Here is a 27,595-nt window from a genome sequence, read left to right as displayed (position 1 = left end):
GTTCTCAGTGACCTTTCAAAGATGATAGACAGTGGCCTAGCAATAACATCTGTTAGTTCTCTCAGCACTCGCAGGTGCATCCCATCTGGGCCCGTGGACTTATGGATGTCCAGTTTGACCAAGTGGTCTCTCACCCAGGCCTCCCCTACAGAGGGAAAGTCTTCCTCTCTCCAGACCTTCCCCCTTGTCTCCAGGGTCTGGGATTCATGAGGGACAGCTTTAGCAGTGAAGACCGAAGCAAAGAAGGCATTCAGTAACTCCGCCTTCTCTGTGTTTTCCACCACTAGGGCACCCACCTCATTCATCAGTGGGCCTACATTTTCCCTAGTCTTCCTTTTTCTATTGATATACTGAAAAAACCTCTTCTTGTTGTCTTTAACTGTAGTGGCCAAGTGGAGTTCTACTTGAGCTTTTGCCATTCTAATTTTCTCCCTTCATAGCTTCACTACATCTTGATATTCTTCATAAGTTGCCAACCCCCTTTTCCAAAGACCATAAACTTTCCTTTTATTCCTGAGGTCCAGCCAAAGCTCTCTATTTAGCCAGGCTGGTCTTCTTCCCCATTAGCTCATTTTTCAGGACCTGGGGATGGCCTTCTCTTGTGCTTTTGAAAGTTCCTCCTTGAAGCGTGACCAGCCTTCCTGGGCACCTGCGCCCTTCAGGACTGTCTCCCAAGGGACACTTTCAACCGTGCTTCTGAACAGGCCAAAGTCTGCCCTTTGGAAGTCCAAGGTGGCAGTTCTGTTGGCTCCCCACCTTGCTTCTCCAAGAATTGAAAACCCTATCATTTCATGATCGGTCTGCCCAAGACGACCTCCAACCTTTACATCCCCCACAAGACCTTCTCTGTTAACAAGCAGCAGGTCCAGTAGGATGCTTTCCCTGGTTGGCTCCCTCACCAGCTGTGTCAGGAAGTTGTCTTCCACACACTCCAGGAACCTCTGGGACTGTTCCCTCTCTGGTGTGTTATATTTCCAGCAAACATCGGGGAAGTTGAAGTCCCCCACAAGAACAAGGGCGAGCGATCGGGAGATCTCTGCCAGTTGTTTATAGAATATTTCATCAATCTCTAGATCTTTGTTGGGGGGTCTATAACAGACTCCCACGATGGTGTCTGCCTTACTGGCCTTCTCCTTGATTCTTACCCATAAACACTCAACACTGTCATTCACATTGTTGAGATCTAGGCAATCAAATCTGTCCCTAACATAGAGGGCCACACCCCTGCCTCTCCTTCCATGCCTGTCCCTTCTGAAAAGCTGGTAGCCATCAATTGCAGCATTCCAGTTGTGCGAGTCTTCCCACCACGTTTCTGTGATGGCAACTATATCATAGTTTTCCTGCTGTATGATGGCCTCCAGCTCCTCCTGTTTGTTGCTCATGCTGCGCGCATTTGTATAGATGCACTTCAGCTGGGCTAATTGTCCTGCCACTTTTTTGGGGGGACAAGCCCTAATTCCCTATTCTCAGACCCTATGCTCATCAAGAAGGTTGATGGTTTTTAAGGAAGTTATTCCTTAGTCTTCAAATAACTGGTTGAATATAAAGGGTTCAATTCAAACTAATGACTAAAGAGAGATCAAGAATTGACTTCATGAGCCTTTCCATCTTTTGGAAAAAGTCACACCAAAATTAAGAGGTAGAAAATAAAGGTAAATAATGAATGGATATAGGCACAAATAAATGTGAGCAGAACAGATATCATGCTATCATCATCAGATATCTTGTATACAAAACAATGGAAATTAAAAGAAATATTCCCAGTACTTTCAACGGCTTCTGAAACTGTTCCTTAGAGACACAAATAGATAACTGCATATCTCAAATGTACCTAAATTGTATTTTCATTTATTTGAACCTGAATGCTTTTTGGTTCAAATTGAAAAATCTTGTTCAGGATCAACATGTACTTTGCTTTACATTATTCAGAGAGCTATGAGGGAAGAGAGGTGTTTACTGGGTAACAGTGATGAATATAATTAGTTGCAATAGTTACTCTGAGGTTTAATGATGCTTATAAAATAATAAATAATGTCAATGTCATGTGTCACACTTTAAATAATTGATTTCTTAATAGCATTTTGAAGGGAATTTATTTCCCATAGAGATCAGCATGAGAGCAAAGAGGATCTTTGATTGCATTTTAGTGTTTATAAGTAATAGTCAGGGACATATCTCCAAAGTCTCGCATGTTCATTTCCACTCAGAGATGTATGAAATACTCGGCTAAAGCAAACTAAAAACCCTTTTTGAAAATCCCATTTTATCTGTTACATTATTATGTCCTTTTTATTTTCAAAAGTTATTCTTAAGATGAGATATTTTTAACAGAAATCTTTACTTCATATGGTTCAACTATACTTTCTCTACTTTCTCTATTTCAGTGTTTTGTTTCAAGAAAAATGTAGGTGTACAGGAAGAAAGGAGACACAAGAGGAATAAGCTGTAAAATTTTTAGTGGTAGTAGAGATACTTATTTTTGTCTTATGTCTTTAGTACTGAGTTTTGTTTGCTTGTTTAAAGTCACATCACTCAATTTAAGACACTTCCAGGAGAAAAGGAATATTTCATTTAATTCAATGTAAAACAGTCATCAGACTGTACAGAGAGCATTCACTTAGCACATCTTATTTCTCTCATTTTTCTCTTTTTCACATGCCACAATTCCTCTAATACATTAACTTTCTGTATCAGACAAAACACCTTACTCTTGAAAATTCTCTTCTTAGCAAGTCTTTCATATCCTCATAATTCATTGTTATTCTTCATGAAAAAGTAGAAGATTATGAGCTTGCATTTATTAAATTGTGTAATAAGCATCTGGAATATCATCGAAATGAAACTCCACAAAAGAGGTTTACTTTCTGAAGACTTTCTACATTACTTTATAATGTAATGGAAGTCTTTCAGAGATAAAAAAAGGAAACTAAACCAAAATACATACAGTTTTTCCATCAAGTAATATTAATTAAACAAGTTTGAAAAACAGTCATAAAAATACTGAACTGCTATTATTTTCTATTACTTTTCACCTATCACATTTTCTATGCTATTTGTGAAAACATTTTCCCTGCAGTTGAGGTAAATCCTGCATCTCCGTATGCAGAGGGTCTTCTTCTCTCAGGAGACATTCAGACAGAAGCTTAGAGGGTATAAAAGTTCATAGATGTATGCTCTGAATAAACTTGCAGTATAATTTCCTTAGTCTGCATTTTTACTTTTAGTTAATTAAATTGACTATCTTGGTGGCAAGACATCATGCCATGATACCAAGAGATCTGTATTTGAAATCAGTGATGAGCTTCCTATTCCAAAATACAGTACAAGCCAAAGAGAACTTGGAAATGACCCCAGGGTACCAGGTGAAGGAGAGTGGAGGAGGAAAAAGTTTAAAAGTTTCATGTGTCATCTCTAGTAGTGGTCCCTGAGGAAACTGCCTCTTAAGTCTGTAGCGAGGGAAAATAGCCATTACCAACAGCACTGAATGTTTGGATAGGATGACTTTGGGGAAATCTACAGGCTTTGAATAGTCATAAAGAATTGCTGTTCTCATTAGAAATAGATGTGAAAATCCAGAAATGATTCATTGCTTCAACAGACCAAGATACAGCAAGTAAGTTTTGCCATTTAGAAATAACAGAATTTTATGCACAGATTCTGGACTCCAATCTGAAGTAGATTTTTTCTGCATCTCATTTAAAATTTCAAAGTTCCACTTGTTTATTTTTCCCCCTTCCCATGAAATATCTTTCATGATTTTGTAATGATCTTCGGCATACAGTGAGAATAGAACTATTGTGAATTGCTGGTTGAAGACTGGGTGTTTATTTTTTGTTGAGGTTTTTTTTCTTGTCTTCCAAAAGCTGTAGTTTCTAAAGTGGAAATGGAAGTAAATAGAAATAAAACAGAATCAATTCAAACTGAAAACTCTAGATACTGAAAGAAATAGCTGTAAAGTCACTAAGCAGTTGATAGAATGCCAGTTTTGCATGACTTATTTTGAAAATCATTATTTATCTAGAAAGCAAGTCAAATATTCAGGCAACATTGGCAAGCTTTCCATGATGGATTGGTGAGTTTTTATCTACCTTAATTTTTGTATAAAAAGGAAAATGCAGTATATTTGAAGATGTAAGATCCAACCCATATATGTCTGATAGGAAAAGTGTTATATTTTCAGTCATCATTAGTAAGGCTCTTGAATATCCTAGTTCAAAACTATTTACAAAATAACCAAATGTTGCTAAGAAATGCTACTATTTTGCAAAGTGATTCATAAAAACATAACATGTATGCACTTGGAAAAAAAATACCAAAAAAACCCCACAACCAAATTGAATTGTATTTTAAAGCTTCAAAATTGTACTTTCAATGCTCTTATTTTACAGAGCAGTGTCTAGTAAAAGAGAGAGAGAGGAAGCATTTTCTGTGAACTTGATGCCTGATGCATTCCTGAAATACAAATTTGTGTTCACTTCTCAGCTAGTAATTATTTAATTATTAATTCCTTTACAATGAATAAAATCAAGATTATATCACCCATGGTGCATTCAGCTGGAGATTACAATTTTTCAAAATAGATGCATGAAGCTAGGTTTCCAAATGTGTTTTTAGACGCTGACATATGTGTTTTGATACTTGGAAGTACAAAGAATTCAGCAACCTCCTGCAAGAATTTAGGGGAGCTGTTTGAAGATCAGTATTTGGAAAATATGGCTTACAAATTGCATGTCTAAATTTAGTTCTGGACCTTGTTTTAAGTCAGTGATAAAAAAAAAAAAAAGGCATTAACTGATACGTTGCATTACATAGATATGTATTTCATCCTCCATTTCCCCACCTTATTTTTTCTCAGGTTTTTGGTTCTTCTTCCTAATATTGTTGTAAAGAGAAACTTTATTGTTACCTTTATAGTTTGGAAGTATTTGAAAGGAAAGCAAAAAATACAGCGAGCTTCCAAACTGAGAATGTCTATTCATTTGAAAAGGAATTTCAGACGCTAGATTTTGCAGTCATATTCCATCTTGCCATCATACTGTATATCATTGGGTTCATCTTGAAAGAACTACTTCCAGAAGGTACTGAGGACCTTTTGCCCTTGTGGTATCAATAGGACATAGAGTATGGAAGACAGTTTTTCAAACATATCTTAAGCACGGAAAGATGTATCTAGTTATGTCAACAGAATTTTGGTGCTTTAAATTTTAAGATTTTGTCTTGATTTCTCTCCTGAAAAGTCAAAGTGTTATTCAACTTCTGTTTCCAAAGAAAATATTGGGGAAAAATGGCAAGAAATTATACTGGACAGTGCACTGGGAAATTAGAAGAGGTGAGGAAAGAGCTTCATATAATGATCTTTGAAACACAGAAGCCAGTAATACATTTCAAAGCTGCTGAAACTAAACAGGGTGGAAGGCAGTCTCATTCCTAGCAAGATATTGCCATCTACCTGTGGTACTCATAGCACTGATTATTTCTAGTACCTTAATATCGCAATTACTTCAAAACTTATCTTACTATCAACTGGAAACATGAAAGCAACAATTCTAGAGAAGCCTGAACTGGCATCAGTACTGACCCCGCTGGGACTGACTCTGCAAGGGCTGGTTGCACCTTTCTCCTTCAAATAATTTCAGTTTTGTCTTTTAACACAGTCATATTAGTCTTGTGTTAATGGGAAAACCCTAAGGAACATCAAAGAGGAAGGAATATGTCTTTATTAGAGTGGGACTTCTTTTTGCACATATAACAGACTGAGACCTTTCTCATAACTAGGCCACCTTCATAGCAATGGACATGAGGAAACAATCTTTCATATCTGAATTCAAATCTTCTTTAAGTCCCTATGTATTCAGTTTAAAATCATAACTTTACGATCAGTGGTTCTTGTTAAATATGGTGAACAATGAGTTTAAATGGGACTCCTATGCCAGAGCTCTGGTACATTATTGTCAGCTGTGCTACATTTACACATGGACTTCTAAATGCTTGAGAGGGCTCCACTTCAAATTTTCAACATGGTTTTGAAGTAAGTCTCCTGACCATCTCCATTTACTGTGTTTTGGTTTGCACTTGTGAGCTCTTTAATTGATTCTCCTTCCGAGGCAAACGAGAACATGTGATCCAACAAACACACTTAAGAATGTGGGCAGGCAGTCCATAAGAATCAAGCAGAGATAGCTTTATTACTCATTTTGTTTCTAAAAAGCCCTTAGCTCTGACCCTTTCGCTCTACAGATGTGCTGTAATTGTCCTGCAGTATGTGCTTCTTTTAAAGATCATCCAAAAGAAGCAGACTGAGTAAGCCCTTCTGAGAGTGCTCTCACCAAGCCTTCCTTAAACACTGATGGGGAACTGTTCTCATTTCCTGCGCAATTTCCATTCTCTCTCTGAGATATGAGTGTGTGTGACAGCATGCTTTGTTGCTTTCAACCACAGATCAGGAAAGACAGCTACCTCCACCTTAATAATGTATTGAATTTAAAATACATGAAAAAAAAAAAAAAACCCAACCAAAAAATTAAAGGATTATCTCTGGGAAATGTGAACAATTTGGGTGGTGTTTTAAGCTTCTCTGAAGGATTTTTGGTGCTCATATGTTATCCATTGCCATAATACAATAAGATGTACTAAAAGGGGAAATGTTCATGTTATTTTATTTTTTAAATCATTTTGGTAAAGGATCAAAGCCATAAGCGCTAAACAGATCATGTGTGTGTGCGAGTGTGTTTGTGTGCTTGCATGTGTGTGTGGTTTATCTAGTATTATAAAATCCCTGCTGTGAAAACTTGATCCCACATAAACAGTGAAAATTGTTGGAAACTATTGCATCTCAGGAAATAATAAAGCTAAAGGGTTAGGTTGTAATTCATGTTCTAATATCCCTTGCTTAAACAGATATACTCCAGTCAGTTCAGTACAAAGCAGACATTTTCTGATTTTAAATAGAGGGTAGCATCCTCAGAAAGGTAGTTAATAAATACAAAGTGAAGAAAAAAACTCATTTGTCTGTCTCAGTGCCTGTGTTCATATAGACTGCTACTTATTTTAGACAAAATACTTAACATTTTTCTATGTTATAGAGCTCTTAACACGTTGTCAGTAAAAAAGGTCACACAGCAAAACAGAAAAATCAACAACAAAAAAATATTTATGAATGACCAATCTGAAGAAAATTTCATAAACTTATACTGTGCAGTAGGAATATCTTCTGAGAAAACTAGATAACTATTATTGGAAAAAAACCCTGAGAGCATTACAAAGATGCTGAAAAATGTGTAAATTCAAGAGCTAGATGTGTTTAAGTGCTGAATAAGAAGGCTGAGATATGGTATGCTGGCTTTTAATAAATGTGTAAGGGAGTGCTGTAGTAGGTACAAACTTTATATGGGCTGTTCATAGTAGGACTGAGTCCATAGGGATTGTTAGTTATTTTAGACAAAATCCTTGTCATTTTCCCATGTTATATAGAATTTAGCATATTGCCAGTCCGAAAAACAACACCCAGGAATAAAATTCAGTGACACTTCTTACCAATACAGCTTATCAAATTCTAAATGGCGGGGGAAAAAAACCAATAAAACCCAATACTTGATTCCTGTTTGTTGGAGTCATTCAATGCAACAAAAGGAGGAAAAAAGACCCAGATCACCCAATTCTCAAAAAACAGTACCCCAAGGATGGTTCTTTTTGAAAATGCTCTTCCTCTGTCCTTTCTGCATGCACTGGAGCCCTCAACATATGTTTTACAAGAGGCCAGTGTACTGCCTTATATATCCCTGGTACTTAAATAACATTGATTACCATTGCATTTTTTCACTGGATATGTGTGCCAAAGGCTGCTTGGTGCTAAATATGTTTGTACTGAATTGCAGTAATTTGTTCTTCTCAAAATCCAAATCCTCTTAGCTCCAGGTTGGATTTCATCTATCCTGGAATCCAAATAAAAGTTAACAATTGTCATTTAACTTGGGAAACAAACAAAACTGCAAATATATGAAGCGTGTTAAAGCAAAACTGTGATGGAACAAAGTAACAACTAGGTTTCTGAACAGTTGCTCATGGGAACCACCTGGAGTTGCACCACATTTTAAGAACAGCCTTGATAAATAGAACATGGCAAATCCTTTCTTTGTCTTTTTCAGTGCTACTGGGGACAAAAAGGAGATTTCTGGACAAAGTCAGAGAAAGTAACTCAGTAGGTAAATGTCAGTTTTTGTAGTCACAGGTAGAGCATGTACAAAAGCAACTTAGGTAAGCAAGCTGGGTACTCCGGAGGAGACAAGCAAAGCAGGAAACATGACACAGAAATCACCCCCTGTCTCCTTAGTAGGATTCACAAAAAAATTACCAACAAAAAAGGTGTAACAACAAAAAATGTTTGCTGTCTGGTTTATTCATTTTATATAAATAGTCTCCTTCAAAGTATAAGGGAATATCATAATTTTCAAGGGGAAGATAAGACAGCCCTAACATATTTTTAAAAAACTGGAGCAAAAGTAGGATTGAGGAAGATTACTCTCAACTTTGCAACTCTAAGAAGAAAGACACTTTCAAACAGATCATCAAAGTGTATCCAAAAAATCCCTGATTATTTTTTTTTAATGGATAGAGCCTAGTATATTGTTATATTAATAGTAATGGATTTACTGAATAACGTAAAGCTTAACCATTAACCTGATTTATCAGATCTCCAGCTGTTGATAAGGAAGTCACAAGGAGTTACTGCTGCTGTGGTAAAAAGAGACAAAAATAGTTTGGATATGACTGAGCACCATAATATCTAAGTTTTTAGTTTTTTTTTTTCCCCTGGACAGGTATGAAATATAGCCTACATAGGTTTGTGTGGAGGCATGGTGTTGTGTCTCTCTACAGGGAGATGTTAAATTCTGTAAGTATATTGGAAAACACAGAAGATTTCCTTACTCCTTCAGTTCCTCAGGAAATTAATTGGCCAATTTCCAAAAGCTTTTTCATGTATTTAAAACTATGTTGCAATGGGCTGTTTTTTTGGCACACTGTCCTAACTCATGAGCATTGATTCAGGATCAAATGACGTTGTTGATTTAGACCCTTTCTGAGAATCATCTGTTTTGCAAATGTTTTAATAAGGTACAAGAGATATTTACTGACTATTAGGTGTTAAAGCAGGGTGCCAGTTACATAACTGGAATTTAAGACCTAATTTTTAAATACTGTAAACCTGAAAACAATAAATGTAGAATAATGTAGATCAGTCTTTGGAAACCAATTTTCCTTCAATATGGTGTAGAGGATTTATGATTCTTGACAGTTTAAGGCACAAGTTGCAACAATGGGGGTCATGATTTGTTAATCCTTCTTAAAAAAAATGAAACTATTATCTTGGATATATTATTGTTATAACATAAAAGTAAATTGTTTATATTTTGATGTGCAGATTTTTTCCAGAATATAATACCATGTGCAGAGGGACTGACAGAAATTTTTTCAGAAAATGAGGTTCTTGACATGCATGTTTAACATTCTGTATGATATTGATCTGCTATTCCATTTGAAGCATTTTCATTGCCTTTATTTACTATTTGCATATAATCAATTTCCATATGTCTCTGACTTGAATTCTCTGCTTGAACACTTTGCATTTTGAACCTTTGATATTTTTCCCATTCAAGTTATCTGTAAAAAAAATTGGAAAGTGTGAAATTCATCTTCCCATGCTCAAAAAATGATGGCCTTTATATATCTCGTCTAATCCTTTTTACAACTTATGTAAAGTCCTCAATTTTTTAATTGAAAATTAGAGGGGGTTGTGATGCAGAGTAGGGTGTTACCGAAGATAATAAGATTTTTGTCTCGTTGGGAAATTTTAGACAGAAGTATTTCCATCAGAAAAGACAGATTTGCAAGAACTGAAACATGTCAAAACTACTGTTAGATTTCATAACAAGAACAGTTTCCTAGATCAAAAGGACAGAGGCAGGAAAATTGCATAAACTTTCAGAGTGGCTTTAATGGCCACAACACTCATAGGTAATGTAGGAGACTCTTTGTGCCTGGTTCAGATCAGGGACTTTAAAAGATTTTTCCTTCTTGGTTATTAATTTCCTATCATTTCCTTTTATTTCCTGTGTTAAAATTTAATTGACATTATAACATATATATTAAAGAAAACAGGGGTATGCCATAAAATGAAGTTATGTGGTATTATCCCTTGATGATTGAGTTAGACTGTTTTGTTGAATCAACAAATACTAAAGAGCTAGTATGAGTTTTCTGAATGCAGTGAAATAAGATTTCAGATGAAAAATTTAGTTTCACAGAAACAAAGTAAGGAGATGAGTACTTGAATTGTTATTTTCATTAAATACATCCATGTGCTTAATATGTGAATAAGCAGAAACAACTACTGAGTTTAGTAGACTTTTAGATCAGTTCCACTCTCAGCAAGGCGTTTCACAACTTAAAAAATCAAGAATCTGTGTGAGGATGAGCAGGGCTTTGGAAATATCAGATGACCTTTTAGATTTTCAGAAACAAACTTTCTGAAGCTTCTTAGGAAGGGCAAAGCAAAATCCAAGGAGCTGTAATGATTAGCAATTAATTATCTTAAGCCACTGATTGATTTTCAACAATTGCTTTGCCATTGCAGAATCATTTGTAGCATGAACATTTGTAGCATAAATCACTAGTCTAAGTGGCCTTCTATGATGGAGTAACTGCATCAGTAGACAAGGTAAGAGCTATGGATGCCATCTATCTGTACTTCTGTAAAGTCTTTAATACAGTCCCCCACAACATTCCTGCCACTAAATTGGAGACATATGGTTTTGTTGGATGGACTGGTAGATGGATAAGGAACTGGCTGCATGGCCACGTCCAAAGAATTATAGTAAATGGCTCAATGTCCAAGTGGAAACAGTAATGAGTGATGTCCCACAAGTGTCCATACTGGGACCAAAACTATTTAATATCTTCATCAATGACATAGTGGGACTGAGTACACCTTCAGCAAATTTGCAGATGACACTAAGCTGAGTGGTGCAGTTGATTTGCTAGAGGGAAGGGATGCCATCCAGAGGGACCTTAACAGGCCTGAGGAATGGGCCTGCACAAACCTCATGAAGTTCAACAAGGCCAAGTGCAATGTCCTGCATCTGGGCTGGGACAAACCTCAATATCAATATGGACTGGGGGATGAATAGATTTAGAGCAGCCCTGTGGAGAAGGACTTAGGGATATTGGGGGACAAAAAATTAGACATGAACCAGCAATGTGCACTTGCAGCCCAGAAAGCCAACCGTATTCTGGGCTTCATAAAAAGAAGTGTGGTCAGTAGGTTGAGGAAGGTGATTCTGCCCCTTTACTCCACTCTGGTGAGAGCCCATCTGGAGTACTGCATCCACTCTGGGATCCCCAGTACAAGAAAGACATGAACCTGAGAGTCAGTCCAGAGGAGGGCTGGAACACACCTCTTATGAAGACAAGCTGAGAGAGTTGGGGTTGCTCAGCCTGGAGAAGAAAAGGCTCCAGGGAGACTTTGATGTGGCCTTTCAATATACAAAAGGGGCTTTTAAGAAAAAAGGAGAGAGGGTTTTTATCAGTGCCTGCAGTGATAGGAGAAGGGATAATTGCTTTCAACTAAGAGGGTAGATTTAGATTGGATATAAGGAAGACATTTTTTTATTATGAGCTGTATGACAGGGTCTGTTTCAAAGCTGGTGGAAGTCAGCAAAATCAGTTCATGTTGGAACACGCACTGGGTGATAAGGCTCCTTAATGTTCATCTGGCACTGATACTGCCTCTCTGAATTTCAATAATCCTCTTTCAGTTTTGTGTCTTAAAGAAGAGAGTGCAAGCAAATTGCATCAAGGAGCAGGTGAAGGAATGAAATTTGACAGACTAGTATAATCTTGTTATTTTATGGATAACGCTAAAATCACAAAACAGAGCCTGAACCACAGCTGCTTTAATAAGTCATTTCTGATTGCATCCACAGGAAGCCAAACAGCAAGCAACTACTCTGCCAGTCTCCAGTTTCAAATTTTCTTTATTACTGTACTTAGAAATTTACAGTAACAGCCAAAATTTGCCAAAACCGCTGGAAGCACTCCCATCCAAACTGTTTCTATGGGATAGAAACTTCAGGCTTCTGACTAGTCATCAGGATTTGATTTTCTATTTGCATCATTTGCCATTTTGCCAGAAATTTATATTAGAAAGGTATCCAAAGTAATACTTAATGAATCGTGTATGGATATTGAAAAAAGGGAAAATGGAGGAGTTTCCTTATTGCATCCTAGTTCTGCACAATGCATAGGAAGACATATGCACATCTTGTGATGGGCTGCTGTCCAAAAAAGTGGATGTCAACTGAAGTTACTAACGGGAGTTTTGGCAAACAGAAGCGCAGTGGCATGCCAGAATCCTCTTTGCCTTCTGTAGTCCAGTGATGTCTGTTCCTATGAGCACAGGCAGCTCGGTGCTTACACACTCCAAGAAAACCATCTGAAATGGAGCAGGCAGAAGCAAGGACAATTCCATCTACTACCTCTACACCAGTCTTCCAGAATGGAGCAGAATTTCTTCAGATATGAAACAAAACAGTAGCCTTATTTAATGTGTACTGTATAGTTTTGAGCAAATCTCAGACTTAAGAACAGACTATTTCTTAATTTTTTTAAATACTGGGGGCAAAATCTGGGTTCCAGTACAATATGTTTGCATGTGGGACTGCATACACTCCTGCAAGACGAAGGAACATGTTTATTCAATGCTTTTAAATCCCAGAAAAAGTTTTATAATAATGAGCTAAAGGAATAGTGTTGTTGGGTAATACAAATTTTTTGCAATTTCTTTTTTATTATGCACTTGATGAGGTGGCAGATTTATGTTTCCTCATCTAATGCCTCATTCTTTCTTTTAAGATTTCTGAACATCACAGGATGTTGCTACTTTTCTTGTAAAGCCTCATATTATGTACTAGGTTCATTGTATGGACAGTAATAAAATAAATTTTCTCTATACCAGTAAAAAATAAGCAAACAAAATCACCTTAAATAACTATTTTATTCCCCTGTTTCTGAAGCGTGACATTCACAGTTGTGCCAGAGTAAAATCTTGCATACCACATTAGATTTGCAGAAATCTTGTTTTGGATTTCACAAAACATGGGGAAGGCTCCTAAGTACCAGGAGAATATCTGCAATGTCACAATAATTTTTAGGTGGCCTTCTTTCCATTTCTTTTCTCAGTTTTTTTCTGGGTTTCTTTTTTTTTTCATGAAGGTTCTCCACAGACATTTTTTTTTTTTTTCTCCTGTAATGAAAGCTGGGATTCTCTTATGATCAAAATCTCTTGTGATTTCTCATGATGTTGATCTCAGGCCTTAACTAACCTATAAAATTTGTCACATTTTCGATAAAATAATGAGATTTAGCAACCCTGGAGGTCATCTAGTTCAGCCTGCCATTTGAAGTGGGACTTTTGTGAACATCAGGTCATCTCAGCAATGACTGTGTCTAGCAGAGCATTGAAAATCTCCAGGGACAGAGGTCCCTTGACATCCTTCCAGTGCTGTGTTACACTGGTAACTGCACTGCCTTATTCATGAATTTTTTACCAGCAACTTCATCTTGTTATGTTGTTTGGTGCTACTACGAAGAGCATAGTTCTGTTGTCTGTGTAGCTGCCCTTCAAATGGCCATAAGCTTTTGTTAGATTTTCCCTCAGTCTTCTTTTTTGGATTCAACTACCCTTTTTCCCTCATGTCTCTTCACAGGATATGTGCTCTGGTCCCTGGTCATAATGGCAGCCCTCTGCTGAACTTCTCCAGTTTCTTCATATCCCACTGGAAGTGGGTGGAAGGCAAAATTGTATGCGATATTCTGCATGTAACCTCATCAATGCCAAATACAGAGTGACAGCAGCTTTCCTTTATCTTTTAGGCATATTGCTTTTAACATAGACCAATACATTGTTTGGCCCCTATGCAATGACAATGCACTGTTCCACCTGGAGTCCACTGTAATCTTTAAGCTCTTACCAGGAGTGCTACTATTTGGTTGTCAGTCCCTAGCCTGTACAAATGTGTAGGATATTCCATCATAGTGTCTGACTTTGAACTTAACTTTGTCTTACCAAAGATCAGGAGATTTCTGTTGGCCCCAGTCCTCACGTTTTTCAAAATCACTTTCGACTGAAACTCTGTGCCAACAACTCCCCTTAGTTTAGTCATCTACAAATTTGTCTGTGGGTACACTGTGCCATCACACAAGTGGCTGATGAAGATGTTGAATACGTATGGGGCACAGAACTGGTCTCTGGGTTCCTCTGATTGCTGCTGGCTGTCAGCCAAAATCAAGGCAATAATCACTTCTATTTGTGCCTGGCAGCCCAGCCACTTTTCAGTCCATCTAGTAGTTCATTTTTCCAAAGCGAGTTCTGTGTTTTGTCAATTTCCGAATGGAATTGTTGTTAAAGATGGTGTCAAAAGCTTTACTAACAATAAGGTAGAGTCTCTCTAGTCTCTCCACATCCACATAATCACTTGTTGTATGGCAGAGAGTTTTCATGTTGGTCAAGCCCTGTGTAAATCTGTGCCAACTACTCCAGATACATTTATCTTACATCTGCTTGGAATAGAACCTAAGTGTGAATGTTTTGTGATCTTTCTAGGGACTGAGGTGATGCTGATCAGTTTGTTCCTTGCACCTACATGGCTACTTTGCTTTTTCTAAAGGCAAGATGGGCATAGTGTTATTTTTCTGTTTTTTACTGGTCAGGCACCTTCCCTAATCACCATTGATTTTCCCAGATGACAGACAGTTGAATTAAAAAATCACAGCCCACGGCTCTTTTAGCCCTTCTGGGTGAATTCCATCTTGTTCCAGGGATTTGTATGTATCCAGCTTGTTTGAGTCTGTTGTGTACCTGCTGTTTATTGCCCCATGCCTTCCTACCTCTTCCCAGGTCACTCTTCTATAAAACAGATTGCTAATAAACTCAGGATCCCGAATAGCTACTGCTTTCCTATTTCCCTCTGTGAACCCCTCATGGCTTTTGAGACTCTTGAATCAGAAAATGTCAGGCAAATGTCTCTAAGGAGAGTACTTAATCAGAATCAAATATATCAGACCTGCTACCACCTGCTACTGTCACGGTTTCTGCTAGTCTCACTCAAAAAGGGAAACCATAGATCTCCAATGGTATAGGCAAGAGAGAGAGGCACAGGAAGGTGCCAAAATGCCTTTCCTTAGAATAACAGTAGTTTTTCATCCAAGAAATTTTCTTGTGGTGCACAAGGGAATGGTATATCTGAATATACAACAAAAGTAGGTCAGCAGTTGTTTTGATATGAGAGGGACTTATCTTCAGAAAGTACGTACATTTGGACTAGTTTTTTGGTTTAAAATTAATATATTTATTTCAAGCTTGTTATCTATGAAATTTGACAGAGGGACACACATCTTCCCCCCCCTCTCCCCCCCCATCCCCCAGACTTGCCCCTGCATCAGTGATTAGAAAGACATGGGTAATAAAGAAATAGGATTGGTCTTTTTTCAAAGGTGTGACTTTTGTCTCTAGAAAAATTTCTAATAGGCATAACACAGTTAAATACATGTCAGATATTTATTGTGAGAATACAGTAAATGAGTGTTCTAGATTTCTGCTATAGAGATGTGGATTAGCACATGGAAGGCACTTTCTGTTACAGATTTCAAGAGGGAAAATATATTGCTGAATCAATGCACCAAGTTATATGGAACAGTGTGTATTGTCAGTATTAGTGATGGTTTTGCATAAACATTGAAAATCAGAAAAAAAAAATTCTGTTTCTTGTTATATTTAAAATTACCATTGAAACTTTTATTTTTAACTCAGAAAATATATCAAAAAAAGTTTTTAAGAAAAAAAAATTCATTACTAAGTTCTCCTTACTGTTGTATCAGAAGTCTTTCTGTCTTTGATAACCAGTTAGCTTCATTCAAGCATATGCCAAGGAAGAAAACTATTGTAAAACATGAATTCAGCAAATGGGAAATACTGCCAATGGAAATAGAAAGAAGTACAATTATAACACTATGGCCAACCAGAAGTTAACAATTCAGTGGCTGTCTTCTGATCCTCATATTAAAATTGGGTTTTTTGCTAAAAAATTGGATTACTTCCTCCACCCAAATCTCCTTCCCCCCTCCTTCCCACACACCCCACGTACAGGAAACAGAAGTTAATTTAACCTTGTTGTTAGGAAGTGGAGCTCATTTATAAATTAAGCTGGCTGGTAATTTGGCTTCAGCCTAGAGAATATATATCAGAAAAGTGTATTTACTGGATTTTGTATTCGATAACTCAGCATAAATCCTGACCTTTCACTTTAAACACTGAAAATTTGCTACAAATAATTTGAAAGGCAACTTAGAAGTTATAAATAATTACAGCCAGCTGAGTAATTTACATAATTGCTTTAACTACTTGTCTCTGAAAGAATGTGACTTCCTCCCACTTATTGGAAGTTGTTATAAAAGGAATTTTTATTATATTTATTACTTCATTGTAAATTTTGAACATGGTATTTAAAACACAGTAATTCAGATTCAGACCACTGTTAACAAATGATCATTGGGGTCATAAGAGGTATTAGATATTCAAACTGTTCAAGTCTTGTGAAGAAAAAAAACACTAAATAATATGATTTGCTAGAAAATAGATAGATGCAGAAACAAAAATGCTTCCTTTAAATTTTTTATTCACTTTCTAGTTTGTAATTTCAAATTTCTCACTACAGTCATAATGTCTATAGGTAACCCTATTAAGAAACAGTCGAAAATCTTAGAAAAATATGGAACTCAAGGAGTCAAGTCTTAAACAAAGACCTGTAAAGTTGGAGAATGCAGTCCTACAAAAGTCAGTGGCAATTTTTTCACTGTCTTAAACGGGGCCATGGTTTTACTGCATATAGTACAATATTTGCAATAATGTGAAATAGAGACAGTTGCACATTTTGCATTGTTATTGATTCCTGACCAGTCGATACTATTACTAGGAGGAGACCTTGCAGTAGTTCTTGTGGCACTGAATCTTTTACAGAGTTAAGAAGCTTGATGAGAGGTATCAGTTAAACAGCATCAGAAAAATTTATAAACTGCTACATGTTTTCCTTTCTAGGTCACACAGGCCTTGCCCAAGGCAATGTTGATGGAAAAAAATAGGCTTCTGTAAGATTTATTGGCTGGGTACAGAGTTTAAATGTAATGTGTCAAGAGTGCTGTGAAGTAATTGTGTGTGCATGCCTGGTTGTAGTTGTGAAGGATGCAGTCAGACTCTTGTCTGCTCGCTTAATTGCCTTTGTGTCAAGACTCTGAGGGATTTGGGATTCTTACTACCCAAAACATTATCTCATTCCACATAAATTATAACCTTTCTGGTGTGAACCATCAAGTGTGCAAGCTTAATATTCAGTTTCTAGGAGTATCAGTGCAACTGTTTACCCAGCTCTAAAAATTATTCAGCTCAGATTTTAACGGTATGGATTTGGACTAGAGAGAAAATGCTTTTTGGTTTCTTGGGAAACAAGTCTATTTCAGTTCAAGGATGAATGTTAATGCCATAATTTCATTACTGTGTTTCCTAGTTGAAATAATAATTTGTTAGAGGATTAAAAAGGATTTAGCATATTGCATGGCATATAGCTCTATAAATGTAATTAAAAGAACTGAATCATAGGGTTGTGCAATATAAGCCTTGTGTGTTAGCAATGAAGTGAAATTAGTTTGAATATAATAATTCAAACTGGGGACATATCTATTTTATGTCACATTCATGTACATTGTAAACAGTAGTTCAGAGGTATAGCTGTCACAAAGGTATTTTATTATTAGTGACCTCAAACTAGGTATACATGAAATAAGATTTAGTTTAGTTCAAATCAGTGCTTTCACAAGCTTTCAAAAGTGTTTTAAAAATGTTTCAGTCAGAGGTCCTTTCTGCATTAGAAAAGTTATGCACTTTGGACTGGAGCAGAGGAATGTCGATGAAATGATAAATTAGTAACCATGACTTTGCAGTCAGTATAGACCAGGGAGAGTTATAAGAATACAGCCATACTAGGTCATGCCAAAGATTTCTCTAGTCCAGTATTCCATCTTAGAAAAAAGATGCTAGTGGATACATTCAGTGTAACCCTCTAGTGATACTTCCCCAGATAAATCCTTTGCAAAATCTGCAGTTTTAGTATTTTCTGAGCTATAGGCTGTATCTTTATGTTTAACTGTATTTGAAGGAATTTTTTTCCATGAATATTCCTAATCCTTTTTAAGTCTATGTTTTGACATTTACAATATCCTATGGAAAAGACTTCCATAGTTTTATCATGTATTGCACTTCCTTTTGTCTATTTTAAATCTTCTGTTTAATATTACTCAGCCTAATTTACATTCACAGAAGATTGTGATGATCATCAAGTTATCCAATCCAAATTACTCATAGTCAAGAACAATGAATAGCACTTGCATGATTTATTTATTTTTTTAAGTAATATCTCCAGTAGTGCCAATTACTGACAAGATAAAATGATGCTCTCTGTTGCTGAAAAATATTATCCATGTGGCTGCCATTTTTTAACATTCCATTGAAACTCTTAGAAAAGTAAAAATTTTAAAAGAAAAGTCCTTTAAAATGTCAAACCAGCCAAAACCAAATCTTATGGGGAGAAAAAAAAAAATCCATCATTTTTCATAATAACAGATTCTATTTTTATATTGCCATTGACATCAGAAACACCTGTTCAGACCAAAAGAATGCACCATGACCTCTCTGAGATGATAAGGAATTTGAGGAATGCACTAACAGGACTACGTTCAGATGGTTGTAAAGTCAGAATTAGGTGAACACCATGCTTATTTCTCAACAGATACCACCTACTGTCAAGCATTATTTAATGTTTAAGAACCCATCAAAGGCCCCTCGACTGGAGATCATTTCAAGGCAATAGCGGTAACACCTCCTTTTTGGACCACAGCTTAGTTATCAAGCATCAAATTATTCATCAGAAAAAGAATTCAAGTCATTCTCAGCCTGAGAAAGACTGAACACTGAAATGTTATACTCTTCTTTAAAATTCTGAACACTACTCTGTGGCACAGCTATGGTCAAGTCTACTCTATTAAAGAAGAGGAGGCAGCTTACTAAGCAGCTTTACTGTAGCTGAGAAAGACATCATAAGGCTGGAACATGTAAAATAAAAGGGAAACAAACTTTGTAGTCAAGAATATTCTCCAAGAAAGAAGTCCTGAGATTTCATGTCTGCTGCTTATTCTATTTATACATGTTATCCCAAGACTCTTAAATGGAAAAAAACATGGCAAGGTGGTTGGAACTAGCTGATCTTTAAGGTCCTTTTCAACCCAAACCATTCTATGATTCTATGATATGCAATTCTTGGAGGTGGGTACAGAATGTTCCTTCAGCAGTGAAGAACCATTTGTCACTATATTACAGGGAGGTCCTTCTTCTTGATTCCCCTTTCTCTGTTGCAAAATAAAGGTTTTGTATTTTTAAGAACCATTGACCATAATTAATTGCCAAAAATAATCTAAACGAGGCTTGTAGAAGAGGAGCATATGAACAGGATATATTAATCAGCACTCAGCAGCTGGTGCAGGATAGGACATGCAGGATGCCCATAGGCACTGTGCAAGGGACTGTGTGGGGCTGCTGGAGCTGGTACTACAATGGCAAAGGTAATTAGGGAGTGTGGTTCCCAACAGGAACTGCAGTGACCCCTCCATGACATGGCTTTGACCAAGACACAATTCCTGAGGAAGGACAAGGTTGCCCAGGTACTAGGTTGCCAGAAGCGCCTGTGGTTTCTCCTGCCCCAGGCCTGACACTTGTGCGATGTGCACCCTAGCAGAGACATGAGGTTGTCGAGTAAAGGAGCTATGGGAGAAGGTGAGTAGATGGTGTAACATCAGGAAGGGTAGGGAGGACATGGAAAGGATCTTTGCAGAGACCTTAGAGGGGCAAAAAATACCCAAATCCATATTACATAGAAGGACAGATGGCCAGACGTTATTCTTAAATGACTGGATATAGATTCCCAAGGTAATGGAGTCTGGGGTTAAAAGGAGATTCAGAGGGAGAGAGCACATAAATTACAAGGAAAAGTGGAAGAATGGGGTGGAACATAGAACACTGTCATGGACAGTATGATGCAGGAGGCTATCACACTTCTCTAAACAAAGTTGTGCATCTGGGTGCCCATCCCAACTGCCCATACATGAACATGTGCAGCATGGAAAACAAACAGGAGAAACAATAGAGTGCATTGAAGGCTTCTGAAGAGGCTGACTTATGTTACTAAATGTGTTCTTTATGGGACAATAATTAGCTGATGATATTTAATGTCTTTCATTAATAACGACAATGACTCGATGAAAAGCACCTTTGGTAACTTTGTGGATGCCACTAAACTAGGAGCAGTACTCAATATGCTGGAGGGAAAGGTGACCATCCACAGGGATTTCAATGTGCTGGAAAAATGCACTAACAGAGACTTCATGAAATTTAACAATAATAGGGGTGGAATAACCATCTGCAAGAGGGCAGACCTAACTGGCTTGAAAGCACCTTTGAGGGAAAGTCTTTGGAAGTCTTGGTGGCCAGGAGGTTGATCATGAGTCAGCAGTGCGCTCTTGCGGTTACGAAGGCTAACTGCATATTGAGCAGCAGTGGTAAGAACGTAGGCAGTAAAATGAGAGAAATGATTACCCCCATCTATTTGGCATCTGGAACCACATTTTGAGTGCTGCATCGAAATTTAGGCTCCCCAGTACAAGAAAGACATTCACAAACTGGAGTGAGCCCAATGGAGTGTTACCAAGAGGGCTGGAGAATACGCCTTATGAGAAGAGCCTGAGAAAATTGGTGTTGGGTTTTCTTTTCAGTCTGAGGAAGAAGGGTTAGTGAAGTCTTACTGCTTTCTTCAACTACCTAATGGGTTGTTATAAATAAGTTGAAGCCATACTCCCCTCAGAAGTACACAGAGAAAATACGGGACTGGCCAAGATCCTGAGCAATTTGATCAAACATTAAACTTAGCCCTGCTTTGAGCAAGACCTTAGATCAGATGACCTCCAGCGATACTCTCCAGTTTACTTTATTCTGTGATTTTAAGTTATAGAAAACAATATCTGTTGAGCAGATCTTAAGTTCCAATGACTCCTGTTACAGCAGTAAGGGCAGAAAAGTTAACTTTTAAGAACACAAAATATTTTAGGACCCTTTTCTTTCTTTATTCGTGTTTTTGCTTCTAGACTTTTCCAGCTGTGATTTTACATGCTCATCTAGAGGTTTCAGTTCTCTTAAACCCTGCTATACATAAAATTCTGAGAGTAAAATTTCTCTTTCATAAAGGAAATTGTGTTCCTTGGAGGGTGAGTTCTACTGAATATCACTAACTCACATAAAATACATTTTTTTTCTGCAAGACGGAGCATTTTAAAGCTTCAGGCCTATATGCATTGTCTAGCTGTACTGGGCACAGCTTGCACCTCATAAAGCCATAACACTGTTATTTCATTTTTTCCTATGCAGTATGTGTGAATGTGTTCTATTCCTTGGTAAAATTCTGTTTTTCCATTCTGCTCCATGGGACATGACTCTGGAACAAATATTAGTTTAAACCTATGATGTAAAGGAGAAAATGATAAAAACAGACCAGCAATAAGCTATAATAATCACTGTAATGTGTTTTATGCTTCCACAGTGCTTCTGGTTTATCAGCCAGTGCAGTTATGGATAGATTAATATCTGCTGCTTTTCATGTTGTACTCTAACTGAGGGTACTGCTCAGATGAAGAACACATACTGAAGAATAGACAGTTAACAGAATGAGGACCCACACATAAGAGTATTTCAGAATATCTATTGCCAATTGACCAAATAACTATGAACAAATTCATCAATATTCAGAATATTCATTAAAATTAATGCTAACCTGAACTTTTTCTTCTTTTCCAGTGAACATTAAAAGCACATTAACAATGTGGAACTAAGAGCATGCAGTAAATATTCTCTCTGATGACAGCATATATAATTATGCCAATCAAGACTTCAATTCCTAGGCATGTAATTACCTAAACACTACTTTTGAGCAATCTAAACTTGAGAAAGACAGTTATGGCAAGAGAGAAATCTTCATATCTTTCAGGTTGTGCAACTACCTCTGAGTGCTGCTTCTACACACAGCCCTAGAACTGCCAGGTAATCATTGTTTTACATGCTTGACATGGAAGGAAATACGTTTGCTTCTTTCACATTTCTCTGTCCTTACATTCACATCCTGTTTCTCCCAGTTATGTTCACTCACACCCCTCCTTCTCTTTTTCCTGGTATCAGATTATCTGGCTTAAATGGTTTTTTTAGAGGAAAGCAGACAATAGAACATGTATTAATGCCCTCCATTTGAGTGATGGTAAGTGGGGGGGGAGGAAGGAGTGGTTCTTGTGTTAACATTCATTTAGTATCCCAGTCATTACTACTAAATGAGTTTTAAAAAGATACCACCCAAAAGATCTATTTAAGCATTTAGGAATTAAAATGAAGAAAATATGCATAATAATATATACTGCTGTCATCTAAAGAAAAATCTAATTTAAAATAGTTTATATAGTGTCCTCACAAAAATGGAACTAGGATTTTACTCTATACTTTTGCAAGCCTAACATATGCAAATGTCAATATATTTGGATCTTGCCAAAAGGTAATAGCTATGATTATATAGTATCAATTTCACCTTGAATCAGAAAACACTTTAATGAGGTACGTTTCACATGGCACACAGTGACCATATTCTAAAATCTAAATAGCATCACTGAACAGTAAAAATGAGTACAGTACTTAGTAGACGGGAACGCAATACTCATTAAGGATTCTGCCAGATGTATCTGTGATCACTTCATTGTGCATTGTTTGGAAAAGAAATCTTCTCATAAGACTATCTGAATTTATTCATCCAGGAAATTTGATTTCAGGGCTTTTGTCAGAGCTGTTGTAATTATTGGAATGGACCCCCTGCCAATAGTTTCACAGCCTGAATGTGCTTTAATTTTCATTATACTAAACTTTATAAGATTGTATTGACCAAAAATGTAATTTGCATCCGTACCTCCAGAATTAGTGAATAAACAGCCCTTAGAGTCTTTCTGCTTGTTGTAGCTTTCCATAAAAACAAAAAATAAGATGGGGACTTATGCTGGGGTTAAGAAAAATGAAGTAAGAGAGATATGCTAGAGGAATACAAAACAGTGAAAGGGAAGGAAGGTCAGGGGGATGGAGTGGGGAAAAGCAGCACTCAGCTAAACTGAAAAGTGATATAACTCTTTATAATATATAATTAACCTCTGGAATTCATTCCTACAGGAGGAATGGCATAGCCTATTAGTGAGGCTGAGAATGTAGCTGACTTTAAATGAATCAGACATTTACGTGAGCCATGGGACCATTCACAAAATTAACCACAGGCTATTCTTTTCTTTTTATTATTATTGTGACAAAGACAGAGTTTCATTGATTCTGAGCAATAGCAGTCATCCAAGAGTGAGTGTTAAAAAATGCATTTGTTCTGAGGAAAGGTTACTCTTTTTCTTAAATTTTTTTAGACTTTCCCTAAAGCATGTGGTAGTGGCCACGTGCAGAGAGGGGATATTGGAATTTACAGACTTGCTGAATTTCTCTGTTTTGATAGCTTTTCTATTTACATGACATATTTTCCATAAATCACTAGGAATGACTTATCTTTGCATGACTGTGGTGAACACCAGTCATCTCAGTCATTGTATTTGCAAAAACAGTCTTCACATCTAATAGCTAACAAGAGCTCTGCAGAGCTAATAGTCCACATACTAATACTCTGGGGATGTGCTTAGTCGTGAGTAGTGCCTTTAGGCTAAAAGTCACATTGTGCAGGGTGAAAGGGTAAGCTAGGACTGGAAATAACTTTCTGAATTACTTCATGAATAGTCTGCTGGAATGACAGAATGAAAGATTCAGTGGCTTCCTGCAACAGATAGGAAACCAATTTGAATAATAAGCTACAAGTGGAAGTGCACTCTGACAGGTGCAGGCTTTGTTAGAGACTGCCTTCTCTAGCTGTTCTTATACAGCATAGTAGAAACAAGAAAAGAAAATAAAAATAAAAAAGACTTAAGATTTAATCGTACAGATTTTAAGTGCTGTCATTGGAATTTTTCATTTATTAGTCTGGAAGTGAGTGAAGAGAGATGGAAGCTGAGTACGAATTTGACGAGTCTGAAATTTAGAACCAAAGTGTGCCAGAATCTCATTTTAGGTCATAGCTCATTTAATGGACATGGAAATGATTCAGTTAACTCTTGTTCCATGCTCCTTAGTAGCCAGAGGTGTCCCTAGCATGCTTGCAGCAGCGTGCAGTGACTCTCCAGCCCATGGAACAACTGCAAGCAGACCACAGGGCAAGCGAAAATTTGACTGCGGTGTGGAGCAATGAAGAGGTGCTAGTCCCACTGTCTCAGGTTACAGGTACAAAACAGCTTCCAGATGGCACTCAACAGTTTCTGCCCACTGGCGGATATTATGAGATGGTCCTCTCTCTCCTGCCCCTTCCTACCACTGCTCTCTCCAGCATCTGATCCACTGAAGGTGGAGGAAATACAAGATATAGGTGCCTGCATAATCAGCTGGACTGTGTGACACAAGATGATGATGTTTTTAAATTGAATGTACTATGTCAGACAGCCAATGATGGACCTTATCTCTGGTAAACACTTTAACAGTGTACTAACTCCAGTTTTATTTCAGCAAATGAAGCCATTTCCTGAACCCCTGCTCCACCTTGGCAAATGACTGAGCTTTCAGATAACAATATAATAAAACTCTCATAGCTTTCTAATAGCAAGATTGTTGGGAGGTGGCAATTACTCTAAATTAGTCCCATTAGTCTAAAATGGGACTTAAAGTACAAATGTAAGGAAATAGTTGAATGGTGAGAAGGCCTGTCACCCTCTGATCACCTACCAGCAGGAGGGAAACTGACAGAAAACAGTACTTCCTTCACTATGGCAGGAGGCTGATTCTCACTTATTGAGAAATATCTATATAAGTACTGATTATATAATTACTATATAATGAGCAAATGGTACCCCCAATAGTTGTTTTCTTTCTCTTTGTAAGATCGTTTATACGCATTTTCAAAAGCACCCAATTAAAATAAGTAGAAAAATTTATTTTACTGACTTATTTCGGCTTTCTGTGCCTGCTAGTCCCATCTGTGGGGACTACAGCCACAGTCGTATCACCTTGGACTGGGAAGATATTTACTCATGACAGTCAGTCACTGAAATTTGCCTTTTTTCATTAATTGCATGGACATAGAGTTTACCATACATTTCATGTAATTGAAATGTTCTCTTTTCTCCTTTACTATCCAATAAAACTATTGCATACAACTGCAGTAGCCAAGGATTTGTTAATTGGTTTCTGTGCTTTGGCACAGGCCTGAAGGAGATATTCATAGAAATTCTTCTTCCACTTGGTCACAAAGATCTGAAAATCAGCATTAGATAAATTTTCAAATAATATAGTTTGAACATATGCTGTGCTATGGCAGTTTGCTACAGTCACTCAGATCCATATTTTTGAGCTACAAATCCCAAAGAGCAGTAAACATCTTATTTATTGGTATCCACTCCATCCTCTGACAGCTGCAGGTAGCTATTATCGCTGCCAGGCTATCATGTCCTATCTCTTGTTACCTTCAAGCCTCATATTTTTTCTTTCAAACTAAGTTGATGGCACAACAGAAGAAATTAGGTTCATCCTTATTTTGAAGAGGAAACCTCGACATTTTTCTAACAATTTAATCTTAGAAAAGTTGTACTATATTGTATCCATTACTTATTGCTTTTTATTGTGATTTAAGAAGCTTCTACATTATTAGCAAGAAGCAAATATCAAAGCTACCTATATTGTACATGCTTTTATCTGTTAGCCATTTGACTTCTGTTATTATCAATGAAAGGAAAGTTACAATTAGAATGAAATTTATTTCAGCTTAACACATAAATCTAAACTATATCAGATGATTCACAATGCAGAAAAGTTTTTTTTCCTTCACTGACTAAAAAAAGATTCTAGATGGCTAACTCAGATGCAGGCATTCAAAATAAATTGAAACCAATCCCACTAGCATCTGTATTTAACTATATATTCACATATATATCCATACAGGCATTTGCAGGTTTGCTTTTGCTAGTGCAATCCAGTGCTGACCAAGATTTCATGTGCCTGCAGTTAGAACATTATATTTCTTCATTATATTTACACAGTAAAAAGTAAATCCATTATTGGCACATGTTTTTTCCAGTTCTATTCTTGAGAAATTGTGATGGTTTACTGGTGGAGTTGGCTGTGTTGGGTTTACAGTTGGACTCAACAATCTTAATAATCTTTTCCAACCTAAATGATTCTATAGTTCAATGATATTCATGATTTTAAACTAATTGTTAGGGAAAGTAAGAAAAGCCACCACCTATCTCTTGTAAATAAATGACTAGGAATTTGGCAGCTAACAAATGTAAGCTCATATGTGTTGAAGTTTGAGGTGATCAAGACAAGAGAAACTTAAGAAATTGTCCTGGACAAGTGAGAGGGATAAAGTTTTTTTCTGGCTGAGAATGTAGTCTACAAGATGCTAGACTGATTATAGTCTAATTGTATTCTTCCTTTTGAGAATGTCTTAATTTATGTAATGAAACTAGTTATTAACATCAGTGTTCTACTGATGAGTGGTGCAGTGAGACCAACCCCTCAACCCCTCTTTCCATTTACAGGTGGGGTTTATTCTAAAAGGTTTTGTCATATGAAATGATATATTTTTATCTTACTAATCTATTCCAAGTGATTTATTTACAAGTCCTATACTAATGCCTTGGTTTTCGTCATCAAAAAAAGAGGGATATCAATACCTCCTTTCCTAAAACACTTTGATAGCTATTATTCTATATGGGAATAGGACACTATAGCATAATGTGGGGATAATAAACTTAGGGTTTAAAAGACTCACCAGTATAATATATCCACCTCATTCATACTGGTGCTTCTCAAGATGAACTACTCTGTAGATGGAGAACAGTTAGTACAAGACATCAAATCATTACATCTAGCTCTTGATTACATGCTTATTGTAAGTGCTTTAACTAAGCAAATTATGAACGAGAAAAAATCTCTTACAGAGCTCAAAGGTCTAGCTTGAGGTAATGTGGCAATCAGGGCTAGTGCTCTGACAGACACTTAAAGAATAACATGTTCATCATACAGGCACTTGCCTTATATTAGATTATTTGATATGCAAAGTAATTCAACAATAAGAGTAACAATATGAACAATGAAACCAGAAAACTTTCTGCGCTTGCAAGTGATTTTGGTGTTGTCTTTTGTTTAGCCTCTGAAAAGCCTCATGACGTGATCACAGTCACTTTAGAAAGATACAGGGGACCAGCTCCGTCATAATTTCATTATCAAATGACTAGGTTGGACTAAATTACCTACTTTCTCCTTGATGGATGCTGACACATTGTT

This window comes from Numenius arquata, chromosome 2, assembly GCF_964106895.1.
Source record: "Numenius arquata chromosome 2, bNumArq3.hap1.1, whole genome shotgun sequence".
Lineage (NCBI taxonomy): Eukaryota > Metazoa > Chordata > Aves > Charadriiformes > Scolopacidae > Numenius > Numenius arquata.
This window is presented reverse-complemented; position numbering follows the sequence as displayed.